This window comes from Anoplopoma fimbria, chromosome 1 (genome assembly GCF_027596085.1).
Source record: "Anoplopoma fimbria isolate UVic2021 breed Golden Eagle Sablefish chromosome 1, Afim_UVic_2022, whole genome shotgun sequence".
NCBI lineage: Eukaryota > Metazoa > Chordata > Actinopteri > Perciformes > Anoplopomatidae > Anoplopoma > Anoplopoma fimbria.
The window spans coordinates 310,001-320,037 of NC_072449.1; the positions used below are offsets into that span (position 1 = coordinate 310,001).

The following is a 10,037-nucleotide window of genomic DNA, read 5'->3' on the forward strand; positions in this document are numbered from 1 at the left end:
TATGTATATATATATATATATATATATATATATATATATATATATATATATACATATATATATATATGTATATATATATATATATATATATATATATATATATATATATATACATATATATATATATATATATATATACATATATATATGTATATATATATGTATATATATATATACATATATATATATATGGTCGGCCACCGCGATCGGGATGTTATGTTCCACTAGAAAGTCAACCGCCAGCACTTCAGCATTTATGACACTAGTGTCCTTATCAAGAGTTAGGAAACCCGCGATTGGCCTTGTAGACTCCATCGCCGCTTTGTACGACTGGTGTTTGCCGGTCCTGGTGTGCTTTTCAACATCGTGACGACCACCATGCCGGACGCTGAAATCTGCCTTACATAGGGTGACCATATTTTCATTTGGGAAAACCAGGACACCTTGTCGGGGGGGGTGGCGGTCATGTGGAGGATGCTGCTGCTTTAATAGTATTTTATTATTATTCAATTATACCGGTATATTATATTATATAGATAGAACAAGATATTTACAGTTGGTTTATTAAAAATGCTTTTCAGTAAAAGTCAATAACAATAACTCCAATAACAAATGATAATTTTATTCAAAATGTATTTATTCAAAATGCTTGAGTCAACAATTCCTGTAATGAATGAACAGCACAATGAAAGAAATAATGTCGCATCTTAACATCCTTCACTTAACAAGTTAACAATAACTCTGAACTCCACTTAGCCTCAGTAATGAACAAAATAAAGTCTGTTTTGTAGGGCTATTGGGGGGGAATTAACCAATGAGCTGATTTACAATCATTGAAAATAATTCAAATAAATGAAAATGAGCATATGCAGCCTCCTGTTGTGGTGTTTCATTGCAGCACTGCATCCTCGTTCCCTGGTCTGAGAAAGTACTGTGTGATCGAGCTAGCACTACCCTCGCCTCGGACAGCTGTTTTGTGCTTCTCGGTGTCCAGGTGGATTTTCAGATCTCTTGCACCTCCATTGGACACCGAGACATATGTGCCTGCTTTGCACACTGTGCACAAGGCTTCCCATTTGTCTCGACCCGGTCTGAAAGCCGGGAAACTCTTTAGTAATTCGTCGGTAAACGAGCACTTGCGCTTCGGCATGTTGCTTGCGTATGACTGACAGTCACGTTGTCTACGTTCTGATGAATAGGGCTGACAGCATAGGGGCGGGGATTAGGCTACGTCGCACGCAGCGCCGTGGGCAGTGCCCTAGTGCATGTAAATGTAATGGTCCAAAGAAGGTCATTTTAAAAACCAGGACATTTCCTCACTTTCTAAAAATAACCCGGGACACCCGGGACAGGACGTGAAATACGGACATGTCCCGGGAAATACGGACGTATGGTCACCCATCGGCCATTCAACGTTGTACTCCAGCTTGTAACGCTGTTCAGATACCCGCCTCTTTTTCGAAAAAAAAACAAAACGGCCATTGTATTGACTCTTTTCCGACGCAATGAACGAATCATAAGAGGGCTTATGAGCTTTACGGCTGGTTGGATGTCAACACATGGACGTGGCTGCCTGCTAAAAGATTGACATCGATTTGTTGGGAAATGCGTAGATATTCAAGTCAAGCGTAGCAGCGTAATTGGGGTCTGGAAATCGTATCTGCTACGCCAAAATCGTGTATGTTGGCAGCTCTGATATACATATATATATGTATATATATATATATATATATATACATATATATACACATATATACATATACGTATATGTATATATATATATATATATATATATATATATATATATATATATATATATATATATATATATACATATACGTATATGTATATATATATATATATATATACATATACGTATATGTATATATGTATATATATATATATATATATATATATATATATATATATATATATATATATACGTATATGTATATATACATATATACATATATACGTATATACATATATACATATATACGTATATATATATATGTATATACATATATACATATATATATATATATATACATATATACATATGTATATATGTATATGTATATATACATATATACATATATACGTATATATGTATATATGTATATACATACATACATACATACGTATATATGTATATATGTATATACATATATACGTATATATGTATATACGTATATATATGTATATACATATGTATATATATGTACATATATACATATATACATATATATGTATATATGTATATATATATATACGTATATATGTATACGTATGTACATATATACGTATATACATATATATACATATACGTATATACGTATATACATATATACATATATATATATATATACATATATATATATACATATATACATATATATGTGTTATATGAATGACTTTACAGTGTTGTGTAAGCTGAACGAACCTACCAATCACGGTGGGTATATGGCTCTGGGGGCGGGACATCGACCGGGCTGGATGCAAGCAGAGAAACATTCTCAATGAGTGACAGTTACAGCAGCGTTGCCATGGAGAGTTACAGCAGCGTTGCCATGGAGAGTTACAGCAGCGTTGCCATGGAGAGTTACAGCAGCGTTGCCATGGAGAGTTACAGCAGCGTTGCCATGGAGAGTTCTCTCCGTGCTGGCTGGCTGCCTCGTGTCTATCAGGCAAACGCGGACATCCGTCACAACGTGCTGCGTTCACAACACCTACAAAAATAAGTGTTTTAAGATGCTGCCCAGCGGGACATCATACATATATATGTATATATGTATATATGTATATATATATATGTATATATGTATATATGTATATATGTATATATGTATATATATATATGTATATACGTATATATGTATATATGTATATATGTATATATGTATATATGTATATATGTATATATATGTATATACGTATATATGTATATATGTATATATGTATATACGTATATATGTATATATGTATATATGTATATACGTATATATACGTATATACATATATATGTATATATGTATATACGTATATATGTATATATGTATATATATATATACATATACGTATATATGTATATATACATATACATATATACATATGTATATATGTATATACATATATATATATGTATATATGTATATACGTATATACGTATATATGTATATGTATATATGTATATACGTATATATGTATATATGTATATATATATATACGTATATATGTATATATGTATATGTATATATATATATATATATATATATATATGTATATATGTATATATATATATATATATATGTATATACATATATATATATGTATATATGTATATACGTATATACGTATATATGTATATATGTATATACGTATATATGTATATGTATATATGTATATACGTATATATGTATATATGTATATGTATATATATATATATATGTATATATATGTATATATGTATATATATATACGTATATATGTATATATGTATATATATATATATATATACGTATACGTATATATGTATATATGTATATGTATATACGTATATATGTATATACGTATATATGTATATATGTCTCTCTCTGACAAAATACATCAAAGTGATGCGTACGCGGCGAGATAAAAGAAAAGTAAGAACATAATGTAGCCTAATGTGGTCTCAGTCACACACCGACACCTGTCCGTCGGCAGGAACAGTCCCCATAAAGCAGAAGAGCTGCTGAGTGTGTGTCCACAGACAGGATGTATCAGGAGCTGTGGACAGACTGGTGCATCACCACGGATGAGCCGGCTATGACCGACTGGTAACGCTGGTTCAGAGACAGTCAGAGGAACATGAGGTCCAGCATCGTTCTGCATCGTACACCAACAGGCTCTGTGCAGCAGGTCATGTCTGCTGTCCTGAGATGTGTCAGTGACATCAGGTCCAGCATCGTTCTGCATCGTACACCAACAGGCTCTGTGCAGCAGGTCATGTCTGCTGTCCTGAGATGTGTCAGTGACATCAGGTCCAGCATCGTTCTGCATCGTACACCAACAGGCTCTGTGCAGCAGGTCATGTCTGCTGTCCTGAGATGTGTCAGTGACATCAGGTCGTAGCACCAATGGCTCTGTGCAGCAGGTCATGTCAGATGTGTCAGTGACATCCCAGCATCGTCTCTGTGCAGCAGGTCTGTCTGCTGTCCTGAGATGTATCAGTGACATCAGATCCAGCATCGTTCTGCATCGTACACCAACAGGCTCTGTGCAGCAGGTCATGTCTGCTGTCCTGAGATGTGTCAGTGACATCAGGTCCAGCATCGTTCTGCATCGTACACCAACAGGCTCTGTGCAGCAGGTCATGTCTGCTGTCTTGAGATGTGTCAGTGACATCAGGTCCAGCATCGTTCTGCATCGTACACCAACAGGCTCTGTGCAGCAGGTCTGTCTGCTGTCCTGAGATGTGTCAGTGACATCAGATCCAGCATCGTTCTGCATCGTACACCAACAGGCTCTGTGCAGCAGGTCATGTCTGCTGTCCTGAGATGTGTCAGTGACATCAGGTCCAGTTCAGGGCCTTTTTACAACATATGGTGATGTACTTTACTTTAGTAAAAGTACATCATTTAGTAGTGTCCTGAAGAGATGTTTTGACTTAAGAGCAGAAGTGAAGGAATTCATGGAAGATGACAGAATGGATGTTCCTGAACCTGATGATCCAGGGTGGGTTATGGACCTTGCATTCCTAGTGGACTTAACACAGGAGCTGAACATCCTTAACCTGAAGCTCCAGGGCCCTGCTCAGCTTATCACTGCAGCTTATGAAAATGTGAAAGCCTTCTCCGCTAAACTGAAATTGTGGAAAACTCAGCTTTCTGTAAAATATCTCAGCCATTTCACAACATGCAGGTCTCTGGTGGAGGAGGACACAGCCTTCAGTGGGGGTGAATATGCCTGTGCTAGTGAAAACCTTCTGCAGGAGTTTGATCAGCATTTTGCTGACTTCAAGGCACGCTGTGACACTTTCCAGCTGTTTGCTGACCCCTTCTCAGCTGATGTGGAGAGTGTCCCAAGTATGTTGCAAACTGAACGTATTGACTTGCAGTGCAACAGTGATCTAAAAGCTAAATTCAGAGAGGCACAGGGAAAAGCAGACATGACTGGACAATTCATGAGAGAATTACTTCCATCCTTCCCTGAGCTGTCAAAAATGTTCAGTCGGGTAATGTGCCTTTTTGGAAGCACGTATCTGTGTGAAAAACTTTTCTTGACTATGAACTTTAATAAATGCAAGTACTTAGTGATGCCCATGTTGAAGCTGTACTCAGAGTTTCTACTGTAACCTTGATCAGGGCAAATGTTGCTCAGCTGTGTGAGCAGAAGCGCTGCCAGGTCTCTGGCAAGAAATAGAATAAAGCACAAATGTATTCAGGGATTGTATGTGTTAGTTCAGTGCAATGTTTCAATAAGTTATTAAAAACATGGAAATAAAAAAGTAAATTTTCAAAAATATTGCGCTTTCTTGTAGTGCTTGAACGTTGAAGTGGCCCTCCTATGAGACGACAATACCAGCAGTGGCCCCAAGCCAAATTGAGTTTAATAATAATAATAATAATCAATCCTTTATTAGTCCCACAATGGGGAAATTATTTCTCTGCATTTAACCATCCCGGAGGAGGAGCGGGCTGCAATGAAGCGCCCGGGGAGCAACTTGGGGTTAGGTGTCTCGCTCAAGGACACCTCGGCATGTTGCCGGTAGAGGGGTTTGAACCACCAACCTTGTGGTTACGGGACAAGCGCTCTACCTCATGTGCCACAGCCGCCCCTGCCCTAAAGGCCTCAATGACAGATAGTAGGATTGTGGTCAGAAGCAGTTGATGGTGAGTGCATGGATCCTGTCACTTGTTCCCAGCGACAGGATTAAAACAAAAACTAACTCCTAACCCAAAAACACTTAGTCAAATTTGCAAACACTTAAACCAATGGGAGTCTGTGGCAGCTATACCAAGGGAACAAGCTAGAGGCACCAAACATACCACACATCAGCCCTGGTATTAGAGAGGCATGCACACAAAATCTCAGCATTCTAGCACTCTTTAAAAAAAAGTTATAGACAACTGCCAAACTCAAAACCTGGTTGTCTTGCTATTACCCTAACCCTCACACTAACCCAATCCATCATTTCCCCAACCCTAACCCACTTCCAGTTCCAGAGGAAATGTTTCTGCAGTAGGTCAGATTTAAAGTCTTCGTTGTGGAGACAGATGCTCAGAGTTGTTGACACAAAGATCAACGTTGTGGATACAACCTTCCGCATCTGTCATACAACTCAGGAGAGAGGGAATTTGTGCATTTAGACTTCTCTGACAGAGATCCCTGAAGAATTTTCAAAGCTCTGCAGTGTCACCAGGTGTGGATGAGATTCACCCTGAGATGTTGAAAGCTCTGGAAATTGTTGGATTGTCTAGGTGAACACAGTTTAACAAAATATCTCCTAGAATATTAGTTCTAATTCAATAATGGCTCTGAGGAATTTTAATTTGTACTTCTATTAAAATAGATTCTGGACACATTCATCTACTCTGTAACTTTGAGATCTGATAGCGAATCAGAGGTTCAGCGAGCTGTGACATCACGTGATGTCATTGTGATGAAGCTTCATCTCACTTCATGCCAGGTAAATTCATCAACACACAAACACACACACACACACACACACACACACACACACACACACACAAAAAGAAGAACATGGCTGCTTTCTTTATATCTCCCCTCTCTCACCCCTCTGTGTCCACCCCCCGTCCTCTGTCTCTCTCTTCCTCCCTCTCCCTCTCTCTCAGCAGCAGAGGGAGGAGTCAGCAGGGTTAGGATGCTGTCAGGTTGCCGTGGTTTCAGCCTCTCATTTCTTGTGGCGGCTGTCGACGGGGAGGTGTGTATGTGTGTATGTATGTGTGTGTGTGTGTGTGTGTGTGTGTGTGCAGCTGAAGGTTGTGTGAGTGTGAGCCGTGATTCTTAAAGCTGTGAGGATATATGACGGGAGGACGGAGGGAAGGAAGAGATGGAGGAAGAGAGGAAGGAGGTGTTGAAGGGTGGATGTGGATTAACGTGTATGTGAACAGGAATCACAGCGAGTCTTGCTGAGCTGCAGAAATCTGTAAGGAAGACAGAAAGCTTCATCTCTCCATCTTTGTTTCTGCACAGGGACTGAAGGAGGGAAAAAAGGAGACACTGAAGGTGCGAAAGAAGGACACAGTGAAGGGGATAGTGAAGAAGACAAGTGAAGAAGACATTGAAGGAGACACTGTAGGAGACAGTGAAGGTGACAGTAAAGAATACAATTGAAGACGACAAGTGAAGAAGACATTGAAGTAGACACTGTAGGAGACGGTGAAGAAGGAATGGGGGGAGTTTGAGTCTTCACTGATCCTCCGGTAAGCCTTATCTCACCTCCTTCATTCAGCTTCAGTCTGGCATATTTGTTCCTTTGGTTTTATTTGTCTGTTCGCTCGGTGCCTTCGTTCATTCAGATTCTCTTTTGGTGAAAAATGTTGATCTATTTGTCATCAGTATTTATTTGAAGCAATAGCAATGAAGTCTGTTCACATCTAGCTCTTTCACGCCCGTATTTTATTTCAAACCATGAAATCAAAAACAGCACCATCTCATTTCAACACAGCCGCCATCTTGGATGACACCTAAGAACCAAGTTACAAATTAAAATCCGACTCTTATTTTGAAAAACTTGTCCATCAGCTCTGAAATAACAATGATAAACGTGTGAATGCACAATGTTTTGAATAATCCTCAAAAACAGCTGGTCAAAGTTCAAACAGGAAGTGGCTCTGTATCAAACATCTGATCACTATTATTGATTCACCAAAAACACAACCAGGAGATAATGACATCAGTCTTGTGTGTGCGTGAATGAGTGAGCGAGTGCATGTGTAAAATAAGATAAGATAAGGTAAATGAATCCTTTATTAGCCCCACAGTGGGGAGAGTTGCAGGATTACAGCAGCATAGTGCAGAGGACATCAAGAGGTATCAGAAGAAAACAATACAAAGAAACAAAAAAAACAAGTACTACAAATAATTAAACAGTAAAGGTATAATAAATTATTAAATCGTAAAATAACAACAAAAGCTAAAATAACAATATGATCAGATTGACTGGTTGGATATACATTATTGCACATATAAGGTAGGAAATACAACATAGATTGACTGCTGACTACTCACTGACAACTTTTAACCGGCCCCCAGTGATAGGGGACGCTATTGATAACACAGCTGAGTGCATCGCCGACTCCCAGCATCGACCTCTATCAGCTGTTCAACGGCCAGAGATACAGGCTCTGTTCAAAATTGTGTAAAAACATGCTGAATACTGCCTACTAAATGAAAGATAAAGTATGATTTTACCGGCTGACTGTTCACTCTGAAGTATGCTCAAGCAAGTGTCTCCGTCACATCTCTGAAAAAAATGCAGAAAATTTCAAAAGACTTCAAGACGCGGTGAGACGGAGCGGAAGTGCAGTGCACACATCTGTATATATTCAATGACGGCATATCTGTTGTGTGAGACGTCGAGTAGAAACACATCGTATGCACTTGCAGTTTAGACGGGGGAGGGGGGAGGGTCTGTCAAACCCCCAACTGGACAGGTGCAGCAGTTGTTGACCAGTACCCCAACACAGAAACTTTTGAGACGTCAACTCGGAGCCCCAACCCAGGAACTGGCCTGGTGTTGACTGGGACCCCCAACCGCCAATTCCATATTCATGGAATTAGTTCCTCCACTTATTGTATGAATTCCTCCTCAACATGTTTTCCAAGGTTTCAAATAATGGACTCATAGATTGTCTCCGGAAAAGTGTTGCTACATTTTTGAAAAAAAAGAGCCACTTGAACAGTGTAGTCTCCATTGCATCAATAGAGTATTTAAAAAAGTGGAGGGGGTAATGTTAAAACCAAGTGGTTCTACGGGTACCATCCAAACTTTTGCCAATTGAAACACAAGAATAACCGTCCTAATGTGCAATAAACTGAACTGGAATGCTTGGATCTGCTGGGCCTCCACTCTGAGGTCATATTAACACCTGACCTGCTGGAGGAGCTAAAGAGGGGAATGCTGGACTGCTTCTGTGGGTTTCTGTCCAAACTGGATCCCCCCCTCTGCCCTTTATTCCCCTCAACACCGAACAACCCACCCCATCACCCCCACCCACCCCTTTGCTATCCCCTTCTCAGATTCCTGGGTCCTCCTCCTCTCTTCCTTTTTTATCTCCCCTTTTCCTCTTTTAAATCTCCTTTCCTCTTCCTCACCCGAGGACAGGAAGCATTACATCATGCTCCTCTGAGAGATGCTGCTGTTGCTAGGTTACCACCAGCTGACTCCCTGTTCCATTTTTAGAAGGATGCTGAGAGACTGAGAGGTGGGGGAGGGGAATGATAGAGAGACAGGGAGAGAGAGTACTGGTGAAGCAATAGTAAAAAGATTAAATTATTACTATAACAGTAGGACACCCCCACACTGCAACTACTGAAAGCAGATGCAAGGCTGTCCATAACAAAATTTAATCTTAAAGAGAACGGCAGGTAAAGCTAAACTAAACAAATACAACAAATAAGAATCACTGGTTTGACAAAGGTTAACAAAACCTGAAAAAAACAAGTAAGAACATGCTTTAAACTAAAAAACTAACACTCTACAAACAACCCCATACTCCTTTAGTATTGTGAAACTAATATTCACCCCTTTATAACAACACCTTAGCATAGAGGCTGAGATATGTTGCAAAGTGTGTAACACTGACCCTACTTAAAAACCTAAGAGGAAAATGAAGAACATACATTACATCTGAGATAACAGGCGGATCTGATCCCTTGTGTGTACAGACACTGCCAGCTGACTGCATTGAGTTGCTGAATGCTATGAAAATACACCGAAGAAACTCTCCCTTTTGTTCACAAATGAAAGACACACTGTGTGTTGCGTATACCACCATATATTAATGTAATGTTAATGACATGTAAACCATGTC

At 39.1% G+C, this 10,037-nt stretch overlaps 1 pseudogene; it reads right to left on the reverse strand.

Moving 5' to 3' along the window:
* LOC129091151 (LHFPL tetraspan subfamily member 3 protein-like) overlaps positions 1 to 1,150 on the reverse strand; it is a 20,068-nt pseudogene extending 18,918 nt beyond the window's left edge.
* Between the last annotated feature and the right edge of the window lie 8,887 nt (positions 1,151 to 10,037).